Genomic DNA, 12,587 nt, shown 5'->3' with positions numbered 1-12,587 from the left:
CTCCTTTCTAAAGAAGAGAACAGCTGAAACCACAACTATGGCCCTATCTGTAGTGAGCGTCCCAGGTCTTGTCTGTATCCAAGGCCATGGAACTGAAATTGTGGGCCACAGCACTTGCCAGATAACAAGAACACTGAACACTGCCGACCCCCCTTCATTTGTTGCATCACCCAACATGTACTTCATCTGTGGTACAAAGGCCTACACCTGGCTTGCAAAGGGCTGGGGGGCACATGCTACATCGCTTTTGTTCTGCCTCCAACCTAAACTGCACCTGCTGGACACCACCGAGAAAGGCGGTCCGGAGACATGGACAAGCGGACTCTGCTGCATCCCAGTTTCTTGATGCAGCCAAAGGTCTTGTACCGCTTTGGGGTCCGATGACAAACAACCGGGCCATTCGACACCTGTCTTAAGCAGTAGAGACAGCTTTGAACGTCACAGACGGCATCCTCACCAACAATACTGCCGAGCTTCAAGCGGTCCGCCTGTTGGCTTTGCAAAATCACCTTGTTTTAGATGTAGTACTGGCAGACCATGGAGGAGCATGCCGCATCATCGGTGCCAGCTGTTGTACTTTTGTCCCTGATGGCTCGCCTTCTGTCTACAAGGCAATTGAACACCTTCACAGGCTGGCATCAGAGATCCATCAAGAACAAGAGACTTGGACACTTGGAAGCTGGTTTTGGGGCATATTAAAGGATTGGGGTTGAAAACTGTTGATGTTAATCTTGGTGCCAGTTTTCGTAATATGTGGCTGCTGTTTGGGGATACAATGCATACCGCCCTTGTGTTCTCTATATCTGAACTCTTTCTGCCCTAAGACTGTAGATACTCACATAGAACAAATTAATGCAATAAATGACACAGAGATACAAAATATCATGGGGATTGAAATAGACTAGCAAGATGTCTTGGAATGTTCAAAGGGGCGACTGTTAAAATATAATTAGGGCTCCCTGTTTTCCGTTTTTACAGATTTTTACACATAAATACAGACAGAAAACAATGTGTTTTCCGTCTGCATTTATTTTTAAAAGTGGATAAATACAGAAATGTTGCTCCTTTTAAGTGACTCTCCATGCTGTCTTTCATGAATTATAGACCAGCAGCTGAGCAAATGGACAGCATGGGAAATTTAAAAAAGAGGATGAAATATGTTTAAATAACGGCATATGTCAACATACATTTATGGAATTTACCAGTGGATGTAAGTTATGTAATATTTGACAGCTTAAATAGCAAAAACACAACAGACATCAAAGTATGAGTGCGGACCTATCAGTTAAATAAATATGGAAATGTACAGTTTTGCAACTACATTTAAACGCAAAACACGAAATAAATATGGATAAATACAGATAAAATAGCCAAAAAATCAATATGGATGAATACAGACGGAAATGCAAAAAAAATAAATACCATAAAACCGGGAGCCCTAAATATAATCAGACGTGAACATCGCTGGCGCCATCTTGCCTAACAAGAGCCATCGTATGCACATAAGCGGCACCCATTTTAGATACCGCGGCCATTTCGTACGTTGCCAATCACCAGCACGTCACCCTGACTTCGCTATCATCCCCCGCGGTCTGACAACCCCCAAGCACACATGCTAGAGTCATAAAGCATCCTCAGCACAACCCAGCCCTGGAGCCACTTCCCGTGCCAAACGCCCATGCCCATTCATCCCCCACGCACGAACAGGCCCATCGATAACCTCCTCCCCTGCACCTGGCTGTTCGATCCTGTCCCAGGCAATAACCAGCCCCTGCGGATACAGTTTATTGCCCCCGTACAGTAGGAACTCGTCCCCATCAAAGGGGTTGGAATTAAACAATGCCACAACCCTCTTAGATCTGACCGATTCCGCATACTTCAGACGCTGCCGGAATGCCCAGCTGCGCGATAACAATCACTTGCTGAGACCGGGGTGGGGGACATTTGCTGTTGAGTATGTGTGGGAACAGGTTGGAAGCGGGGATTCCGGGGATGTAATAAACTACTGTCAGGAATGTGTTACCCTGCAATAAAGAGCTAAGATTGTGTATAAAAGGCTACGCCACAGAGGTACAGTTAGAGCACCTCGAGAAGACATTTTGTTTGTCCGAATTGACGTGTTCTCCTCCGGAGAAATAAACCTGTTCATCGCTTTCCAGTTACCAGCGCCTGCCTCTTTATTTGATTAGCTAATAATCGAGTAGATTAGAGGCGATTAACACCAAGCAGTGTTTGATGATAACTAGAGAAAATCAGCTTTTCTTCAGGGGTGCCGCTCCCCGAGACTGCGGGGAGTAGGACCGTAACCCCCCGCCTACTTCAAAATAAAAGCCAGAGGAGAGCCGCTCCCAAGTGCCTGGGGCACCTTACAAGCCCCCATTCGGCAAAACAAATTGTCCCCGTAATTTGACCGAATGAATAAAATGGACTTCTAGTTTTTTTTCACCTTTTATACCGTGTACAAGTACTGCACGAGTACCCCACCATTTTTTATTTTAAATAAATAAAATAAAAATTGAGCCTAAAGATCCAGGTACCATCCCCTAACCAAGACTATAGGTTCATAATGTTTGTAGCCTGCCCCCTTCCTTTATTTCTCAAGTTTGTTTTACTGTTTTCTTGTGACTTGGTGCTACTGAGGCACAAGATGGCCACCAATACTTCCTGGTTTTCGAGTGTTGACAGACAGTTCACAGCCAATCTGCATGCAGCTCGCGCTCGTAATTGAACGGATTTCCTTACGCGTGCTGAACACCGTCTCTAGATATCGCTAAGAATGTACTTGTAATTTTCTCAGAAACTACTGAACGGATTTACACCATTTAACAAAAAGCACAATCTGCGAACCAAACTCTAGCTCTCTGCCAAATTTGGTGTAATTCTGTGGAAAATTGCATGGGGAAAACATGTTTTGGGACCCCCCTTTTTTCTCGGCCCCCACTTAACGAATCACCCCCAAACTTTTAGGGAAGGAGCAGAACCGAGCAGGCCATTATCTTGGAGAAATATGCAATGATTCGTCCACCGGCGCTAAAGTTATTCCAAATAGAATGTTGTGGATTTCCTATGGAAACTAGGTCCTAACTATAACTACCTACTGGCGACCGCCAGTAGGTAATATATGTATATAGATATAATATATATATAGATATATATCTATATATATATATTACCTACTGGCGGTCGCCAGTAGGTAGTTATAGTTAGGATTGTTTTCCATAGGAAATCCTCAACATTCTATTTGGAATAACTTTGGCCCTGGTGGATGAATCTTTGTGAATTTCTCAAAGAAGATGGCTCGGTCCGCTGCGCTCATTTCCTGAAAGTTTGGGGGGGATTGTTCAAGTGGGGGCTGAGATATAAGGGGGGTCCCAAAACGTGTTTTCTCCATGTTATTTTCCATAGGACGTTTAGACACGGCTACAGGTCGAACGGCTGAATGGATTTATAAGAAATTTGGCAAAACTGTAGAGTCCGGCTCGCAGATTACGCTTTTTGTGGAATGGTGTAAATCCGTTCAGTAGTTGTTGAGAAAATTAAAGTCAAAGTCAATTATATATCTATAAGCGCGGACGGGTGCGCGAACCCGAGCGGCTGCGCGCGAGCGGAATTTTTTTTTGCTGCGTGACGTCTGTTAACGTTCGATTCGAAGGAAATCAGGAAGTGTTGACCGCCATTTTGTCACTGCGAGTAAATATATTGTCATTTCAAAGCGTTGGAACATGGAAAGGGGAGAAGGTAGAGATTGTTTCGCTGCCTAGGTTTTCTCAGGGTGTGCAGTAAGGTCCTTAAAAGCGAAAATATATATATTTTTTTCTCGAAAAAGTTGCGGGGTGCGCGCACTCGGGCGCGCACACCTATTTACAAAAGTGTGAAAATGGAGATAAATCAGAAGTTTGAGTGCTTTGATATAAGGTGGCTCTGAAAAGAGCCCTTGTGTTAATTGAGTTGTTTCTGCATTTATAAGTAAGTACCGATGCAGAGTTTGATATAATATTGTTGGCAGCATTTTGAAAGGAAAGACAGGGGCCCATTTTCTGGTTAACAGGTGACCAGGCCAACTTTTCACGCCAGGCCCATTCCTGCAAAGTCGACCGCCATTTTTAGGAGATCTGCAACCACCGGCAGTCACTGGGTTGCAGGAGCAGATGGACTCAAGCCTGTCGGGCGAAGCATCGTTGCACCGCCACAGTGGACGAGACCCTGCTGGGTGAGTCGAGCGTCGCTGTACCGCAACAGTGGGCGAGTCCTTTGCTGGGCTCGTGGAGCGTCCCTATACCGCCACAGTATGCGAACGCTTTGCTGGGCTCGTGGAGTGTCCCTATATCGCCACAGAGTACGAACCCTTTGCCGGGTGCATGGATCGTTGGGGGTGCAGCTGAGGGGCCTCCATCTGGGGAGGCTCGTCCGCGCCGCCTCTCCCTCCCAGTGGACCCCACGGCGTCTTGCTGACATTTGTTATGGCCGGACCAGGCGATGAAGAGAGGGGGAGGTCGGATATATATGAGTTATACTATTAGGTATGTCACATCCCCCTTGTGGCCTGCAAGGCACCGAAAAAAGAAGAGAATGGGAAGACAACTACATCTCGGGTCGGGCCCATGCCTTCTCTGGCCGATGGCGGCCGGCCGCTCTTTGCCACGGCCCCAGGAACGGATCCCTTGGTTCATCCTGGGGACAGGCCTTGGCGTGTGGTGTCTCCTCCGGACTATTCGCGTAATGGTTCTCCACCCCAGGCCGTTGCCGACGGCTTTTGTAGACTTTCTGATGCTCAAAAACCCTACTAGAAAGCAGCCCAAAAGTAGCCCAACATTGCTACTTTGGGGAAGGAGGGGCTGCGCGCGAGCGGAATTTTTTTTTGCTGCGTGACGTCTGTTAACGTTCGATTCGAAGGAAATCAGGAAGTGTTGACCGCCATTTTGTCACTGCGAGTAAATATATTGTCATTTCAAAGCGTTGGAACATGGAAAGGGGTGAAGGTAGAGATTGTTTTGCTGCGTAGGTTTTCTCAGGGTGTGCAGTAAGGTCCTTAAAAGCGAAAATATATATATTTTTTTCTCGAAAAAGTTGCGGGGTGCGCGCACTCGGGCGCGCACACCTATTTACAAAAGTGTGAAAATGGAGATAAATCAGAAGTTTGAGTGCTTTGATATAAGGTGGCTCTGAAAAGAGCCCTTGTGTTAATTGAGTTGTTTCTGCATTTATAAGTAAGTACCGATGCAGAGTTTGATATAATATTGTTGGCAGCATTTTGAAAGGAAAGACAGGGGCCCATTTTCTGGTTAACAGGTGACCAGGCCAACTTTTCACGCCAGGCCCATTCCTGCAAAGTCGACCGCCATTTTTAGGAGATCTGCAACCACCGGCAGTCACTGGGTTGCAGGAGCAGATGGACTCAAGTCTGTCGGGCGAAGCATCGTTGCACCGCCACAGTGGACGAGACCCTGCTGGGTGAGTGGAGCGTCGCTGTACCGCAACAGTGGGCGAGTCCTTTGCTGGGCTCGTGGAGCGTCCCTATACCGCCACAGTATGCGAACGCTTTGCTGGGCTCGTGGAGTGTCCCTATATCGCCACAGAGTACGAACCCTTTTCCGGGTGCATGGATCGTTGGGGGTGCAGCTGAGGGGCCTCCATCTGGGGAGGCTCGTCTGCGCCGCCTCTCCCTCCCAGTGGACCCCACGGCGTCTTGCTGACATTTGTTATGGCTGGACCAGGCGATGAAGAGAGGGGGAGGTCGGATATATATGAGTTATACTATTAGGTATGTCACATCCCCTTGTGGCCTGCAAGGCACCGAAAAAAGAAGAGAATGGGAAGACAACTACATCTCGGGTCGGGCCCATGCCTTCTCTGGCCGATGGCGGCCGGCCGCTCTTTGCCACGGCCCCAGGAACGGATCCCTTGGTTCATCCAGGGGACAGGCCTTGGCGTGTGGTGTCTCCTCCGGACTATTCGCGTAATGGTTCTCCACCCCAGGCCGTTGCCGACGGCTTTTGTAGACTTTCTGACGCTCAAAAACCCTACTAGAAAGCAGCTCAAAAGTAGCCCAACATTGCTACTTTGGGGAAGGAGGGGCTGCGCGCGAGCGGAATTTTTTTTGCTGCGTGACGTCTGTTAACGTTCGATTCGAAGGAAATCAGGAAGTGTTGACCGCCATTTTGTCACTGCGAGTAAATGGTGCTCCACATTGTAAATGCGGCACACAATGGGTGGCAGAGCAGCGGTGCACATTAACTGGTGCATCTCTGGGGATGCGCCAGTTAACATAAATCTGCTCCTTTACATTTAAGTATGAGCAGGGGACACAGAGTTGGTGAAGCTTATCCAAGGTTAAAAAGAGATGAGTCCTGTTCACTGAAAACTTGGACATAGGACTCACCTCCTCAGCATCGCTGGACATGGCTAAATAATAGCTGCAAAATGTTACTGTTGTTAAACAATTTTACTATTATAGTGTCTGAGATTTGTCTCTAACTCTGCAACATCTCATTGTTGTTCTCTTTCTTTAAAGATAAGGACATTAACCATGAGTGATAATGAGCAATCCGTTGGTCTCGATCTTATTGTTGAACATGTCATTGAAACGTCAGTGGAAGTGGAACCCTTAGATGATTTAAATCCTGAGGATGATGAAGAACATGATGAGGATGCCTATTTGTCAGAATTGTATGACATAGGGTGGGAAGCTGACGTGCTTCAGCATATGGAACTATAAACATTTATCTTTCAAATTTACTGGAAATAAAAAGTGAAAATGTAAACCGTTTCATTTAAAATTAAACATAACTTGAAAAACAGGTTATGTGTAGTGTCTTTAATAAAATAGTCAAATATGCTCATAAAAATATTTCTAAACCAATGAAAAGCCTTAACAAGTCACATGACCTGTTATGCTTACGTTACGCGCTCCGCGCCGCGCCCCGGATTGTTGGTCATTCAAACTGAGGCTGGCGTCAGCATGAGAGCGCCAACGTCTCGTGGCTACGCCATTCAGAAAATATTTTTGGCAGCATTTTGAAAGGAAAGATCTGCAACCACCGGCAGTCACTGGGTTGCAGGAGCTGATGGACTCAAGCCTGTCGGGCGAAGCATCGTTGCACCGCCACAGTGGACGAGTCCATTGCCAGGTGCATGGAGCGTCGCTGCACCGCAAGAGTGGACGAGTCCTTTGACGGGTGCGTGGAGCGTTGGGGGTGCAGCTGAGGGGCCTGCACGTGGGGAGGCGGGAGAGGCTCGTCCGCGCCGCCTGTCCCTCCCAGTGCACCCCACGGCGTCTTGCTGACATTTGTTATGGCCAGACCAGGCGATGAAGAGAGGGGGGGGTCGGAGGCATATGCAAGACATCCCCCCTCGTGGCCTGCAAGGCGCTGAAAGATTATCGTCCGCGCCGTCTCTCCCTCCCAGTGTACCCCACGGCGTTTTGCTGACATTTGTTATGGCCGGACCAGGCGATGAAGAGAGGAGGGGGGGTCGGAGGCATATGCAAGACATCCCCCCCTCATGGCCTGCAAGGCGCCGAAAGAGGAAGAGAATGGGAAGACAACTACATCTCGGGTCGGGCCCATGCCTTCTCTGGCCGATGGCGACCGGCTGCTCTTTGCCACGGTCCCAGGAACGGATTCCTTGGTTCATCCTGGGGACAGGCCTTGGCGCATGGTGTCGCCTCCGGACTATTCGCGTAATGGTTCTCCATAGTTGTTTTAATATATTTTTGTTCAAGAATAAAAACGTTTTAATCTGTTATTTTGCTGTCGTGTGGTATATTTCTAATATTTGTCGCTCTGATGTCGTTTCCCCTCCCAAATGGAACATGTAATTGTAATCTACAGCCGGACATTCCGACAGGACATGAGAGCAAAAGGGGGGGGGTCAGATCTGAAGTTGGGCAGGCGATAAGATCACGTTTTGCTATGTAGGGCTATCTATGTTCGTGATGGGGCCTAAAAGGGGGCAAGATGGCGTCGAGCTCGGTTTCTCTCACTAGTTTCACTAGTTTCATATTTCTCATGAGGGGTTGTTCCTAATGTTTCTATTTTAGCAAGGTCAAAAAGAGATCCTATCAGTGGCTTATTGATTTTGTTCGATTCCTTTTGTTTTCTCTAACGATTTTTAAGTTAAAGTTTGCTAGTACGATACAGCGGCTAGTCCGCATTTTATATATATGTCTTTTTTATTAGGGGTGTTTTCCGGTGGAGTCGGACGATCTACCTCTAATAAACGGTAAGTGTTCCTCTGAAGGAATGCGTCTTGAAAGTGGCTGACTGTAATGTATGATATTTCACTCAGTGACTTTCAGGCCCATGCTGTTTCAAAACTGTGCATGTGTTTGAAGCAGGCGTAGGTATTGACGCAGCATAGAAACTACTAGGAACCAATTGAAAGTGTTGTTTTCAAGTCACATGACTTCACATGCGCGTCTCAGGACGTGTACGCGGTGATAGTATCTGGTTGGAAGTAGCGGTCCAATTTCAAAACGTGAAAAGGAGTAAATCGAAACATATCCGGATTTAATATATCTTCTGAGTACTATAAGTTCTATGGTGGGTGTATAAAGAAATTAATAAGTTGCAATCGCGAGATTTTTCCGAAATATATATAGGCGGGTGCGCGCACACGGTCGCGCACGATCGAAAGCCGATAAACGCCCTTTATAATATGCTCCTGGAGCTGTTTTTGGAAAGTTCAAATTGCAAAGTTTTCACGAAATATATAGGCAGGTGCGCGCACTCGGTCGCTCACGAAAGCCTGGAAATGCGATATCCATTTTATTGACAACTGTTGCCGAGAGTGCGCACACCGGGTCGCGCACGAAAGTTTAGTAAGGCTATTTTTATTTACAGACAAATTTTAATGTGTTTGAAAAAAGGCAAGGTACAGACTTTCGAATTCTGTATCGCTTTACAAGGAGTCTCTATGCAACTTGAACAGTGAAGAAAACGGCTTGTTTTTGAAAAAAATATTGCCAGAACTTTATTGACAAAAGTATAGGTTGCATACAGGACATATTTCTGAATTAGCATTTTAAAAACCAATGAAATTCACAGAAAAAACCATAGGTTTTACACACGTTATAGTTAGGAAGTAGCATTTAAAAAACCTATGAAATTCACTGAAAAAACCATAGGTTTGACACATGTTATAGTTAGCTGGAAATTTTACTGATATAAAACCAATGAAATTCCACGTTATAGTTAGTTGGACTCACTATAACTTGCGCATGCAATGCACTGCTGATGACGTCACATATTACATCACTCATGACATGGTCAGTGACATCACTCATGACATCACTGATGACACCAGTAGGTATATATAGTTAGGATTTTTTCTCTATGGGATTTTTGAAAATTCTATGTCTAATAACTTTGGCATTTGTGGACGGAATTGGCTGAAATTTTCAGGAAAATGGCACATTTTGTTTCTGAGCAGCTCCTGAAAATTTGGGGGGTTCATCAAGGGGGGCCCGAGAAAAAAGGGGGGTCCCAAAACTCGTTTTTCCCATGTTAATTTCCATAGGGTGGTTGGCCTCACTTTTAGCTCGAACGTCTGAATGGATTTGCATGAAACGTGGCAAAATTGTAGGGACTGTTAGCCCGATGTGCCTTTGCTAGGTCTCAATATATGTGCTCCAGTGGATTTTGATAAATTAACGTTTAAAAAAATATATATATCTGTGACAGCGCTCCGGGTAGCGCTCCGGTTCGCGTACTTTTCGCGTAACGGAACTTTGCGAAGCGAAGCTGATTGGCTCTCCGGTGTCTGTCAACATTCTAAACAGTCCGGAGCGGCCGCCATCTTGTCTCTCGGTAGGATCGAGAGACAAGAGGAGGCCAAAACGAAGGGGGAAATGACCATAAGGGGGCATAGTAGATCCTCCCTGACCCCCTAGGTTTGATGTGGAGGCTTTAAAAGGGCCCCGCGGGGCAAAAACAAAACAAAAAAAATAGTTTTTTTGCGTCATCAATAGTGTTGTCCGTATTCCCAGTCAGTACCCTTCCCCGCCCGCCATGTGCACAAAGACCGCATACATCCCCCATAACGTCCAGGCTAAGTAACTAGAACGTCATAAGGAGTTGCAAGTCGCTCCCATACTGCCGTCATTTTGGTCGAGGCCAGGCAGGTTCAGAGTATAGTTCAATGTCTCCAATAAGTAGCGGCAGGACCAGAATCCCTTTCGGCAGTTCTGGCTTCGTCATTACGAGCACTAGAAAACAAGACATTCTGGGCAGTATCACCATTGACGCAGCACTTTATTGTACAAGATGGTGTCTTTCAAAAGCCAGGGGTGTAGGAGTATGTAACAAGCGAGCCATTTAATTGAAAAAACTAAACGTGACAAACGGTTGTAGGATCAGTGAAGGTTGATTTTTTAATTGAAAGTATAACAGGATCAGTTACAATAAAATCGTCCATACGCACACCATGGGCGAGTATCATGGGTAACATTACTTCGAAGCTTTATTAATACAATAATCAATAATGAAAAATCGACATCAATAGGGTTGTCCGTATTCCCAGTCAGTACCCTTCCCCGCCCGCCATGTGCACAAAGACCGCATACATCCCCCATAACGTCAAGGCTAAGTAACTAGAATGTCATAAGGAGTTGCAAGTCGCTCCCATACTGGCGCCATTTTGGTCGAGGCCAGGCAGGTTCAGAGTATAGTTCAATGTCTCCAGTAAGTAGCGGCAGGACCAGAATCCTTTTCGGCAGTTCTGGCTTTGTCATTACGAGCACTAGAAAACAAGACATTCTGGGCAATACCACCCTTGACGCAGCCTTTTATGCTACAAGATGGTGTCTTCCATTCAGAAAATATTGTTGGCAGCATTTTGAAAGGAAAGATAAACGGCCGTTTTCCTAGTGAGTCTCACATTGTTACATTTATGAAGAATGTTGAAGAGTAGTATGTTGAAAATCTGAAGCCATCGATCTACAAACTCTCAACCAGCCTTGGATGGAAAAATCCTGAAGAATGTACAAACTGAAAACCAGTTTTTGTTTGCATAGCATCAGCAGCAACACTTGAGTCAGCTTTGTGTGAAGACGCCATCTTGATCCAACCAATACCGTCCCCTTGCACACATTCAGGGACCAGGCCGCAGGACGTGTCTTCAGGTCAAACGGATTGTGGGACAAGGTCCAGAATGGAAGAGTCACCAAAAGGCAAAAAGTTCCGCCGGACCCCGGGAGCCGGCTGCCTATGTCGGGGGCGATCTTAGGCCACACCAGGGCAACAAGACTTGGGGAGGGGGCAGGAGCCAAGCGCCACCTCCCAGTCCGCGCCACCACACCGCCTCTCGGGGGCCTCCGTCAAGCGGTTCAGGGAGGCACCGCATCACATTGCTTTCCAATGCAGTCAGGTCCTCAAACAGCCCCCACTTACACTCACCTATGAAAATCTTACTATTGATGCTTGACTGAGGCCAAGGAGATCAGAGTGCATGTCTGTGTAAGGTGATGTACCTCTGGGGAGACAAGGTCCAGAATGGAAGAGTCGCTGTATCGCAAGAGTGGGTGAAATTTAGTCGGATGGCGGGTGAGACGCTGTAATAGCAACTCAGCTGGCCGAGAGAGACTTGGGGAGGGGGCAGGAGCCAAGCGCCCCCTCCCAGTCAGCGCCACCACACCGCCCCTGGGGGGCCTCCGTCAAGCGGTTCAGGGAGGAACCGCAGGCAGCCGTTCTTCAGATCAGTGGCTCTCACCGGCAAGGCTCCCCTCCTTTAGCAGCGATCGTTGGCGCTGTGGTTGCGGCCGGAGGCCCCGCCTAGTCAGCGCCCCGGCCTCTCCATGTCGTAGGCCGCAAGAGTGGGCGCAACTCTACTGGCCGAGCGAGAAATACCGTCCTCCTGCACACATTCAGGGACCAGGCCGCATTGCGAGGGCACCGCAGGACGTGTCTTCAGGTCAAACGGATTGTGGGACAAGGTCCAGAATGGAAGAGTCGCTGTATCACAAGAGTGGATGAAATTTAGCCGGATGGCGGATGAGACGCTGTAATAGCAAGAGCAGGCGCAACTCAGCTGGCCGAGAGAGACTTGGGGAGGGGGTAGGAGCTAAGCGTGCCCTCCCAGTCCGCGCCACCACACCGCCCCTGGGGGGCCTCCGTCAAGCGGTTCAGGGAGGAACCGCAGGCAGCCGTTCTTCAGATCAGTGGCTCTCACCGGCAAGGCTCCCCTCCGTCAGCAGCAATCGTTGGCGCTGTGGTTGCGGCCGGAGGCCCCGCCTAGTCAACGCCCCGGCCTCTCCATGTCGTAGGCTGCAAGAGTGGTCACAACTCAGCTGGCGGAGCGAGACTTGGGGAGGGGGCAGGAGCCAAGCGCCCCCTCCCAGTCCGCGGCACTACACCGCCCCTCGGGGGCCTCCGTCAAGCGGCTCAGTGAGGCACCGCAGGCAGCGGTTCTTCAGGTCACAACAGAGTCTCATGCTCGATCGATTGAGCTGGCTGAATCAGGCAACAAGAAGGTGTGGGGGGGGGCACCTCTTGCTCAACCACCACATGAGGAGGTGGTGCTCTCTTCCTAGGAGGTGGTGGTGGTGGTGGGGATGCACCAGCTGAAGCTACAACACTTGCTATTGCTAAGTG

The sequence above is a fragment of the Lissotriton vulgaris genome, chromosome 5 (assembly GCF_964263255.1).
Source record: "Lissotriton vulgaris chromosome 5, aLisVul1.2, whole genome shotgun sequence".
Lineage (NCBI taxonomy): Eukaryota > Metazoa > Chordata > Amphibia > Caudata > Salamandridae > Lissotriton > Lissotriton vulgaris.
Note: the sequence above shows the minus strand (reverse complement) of the source record.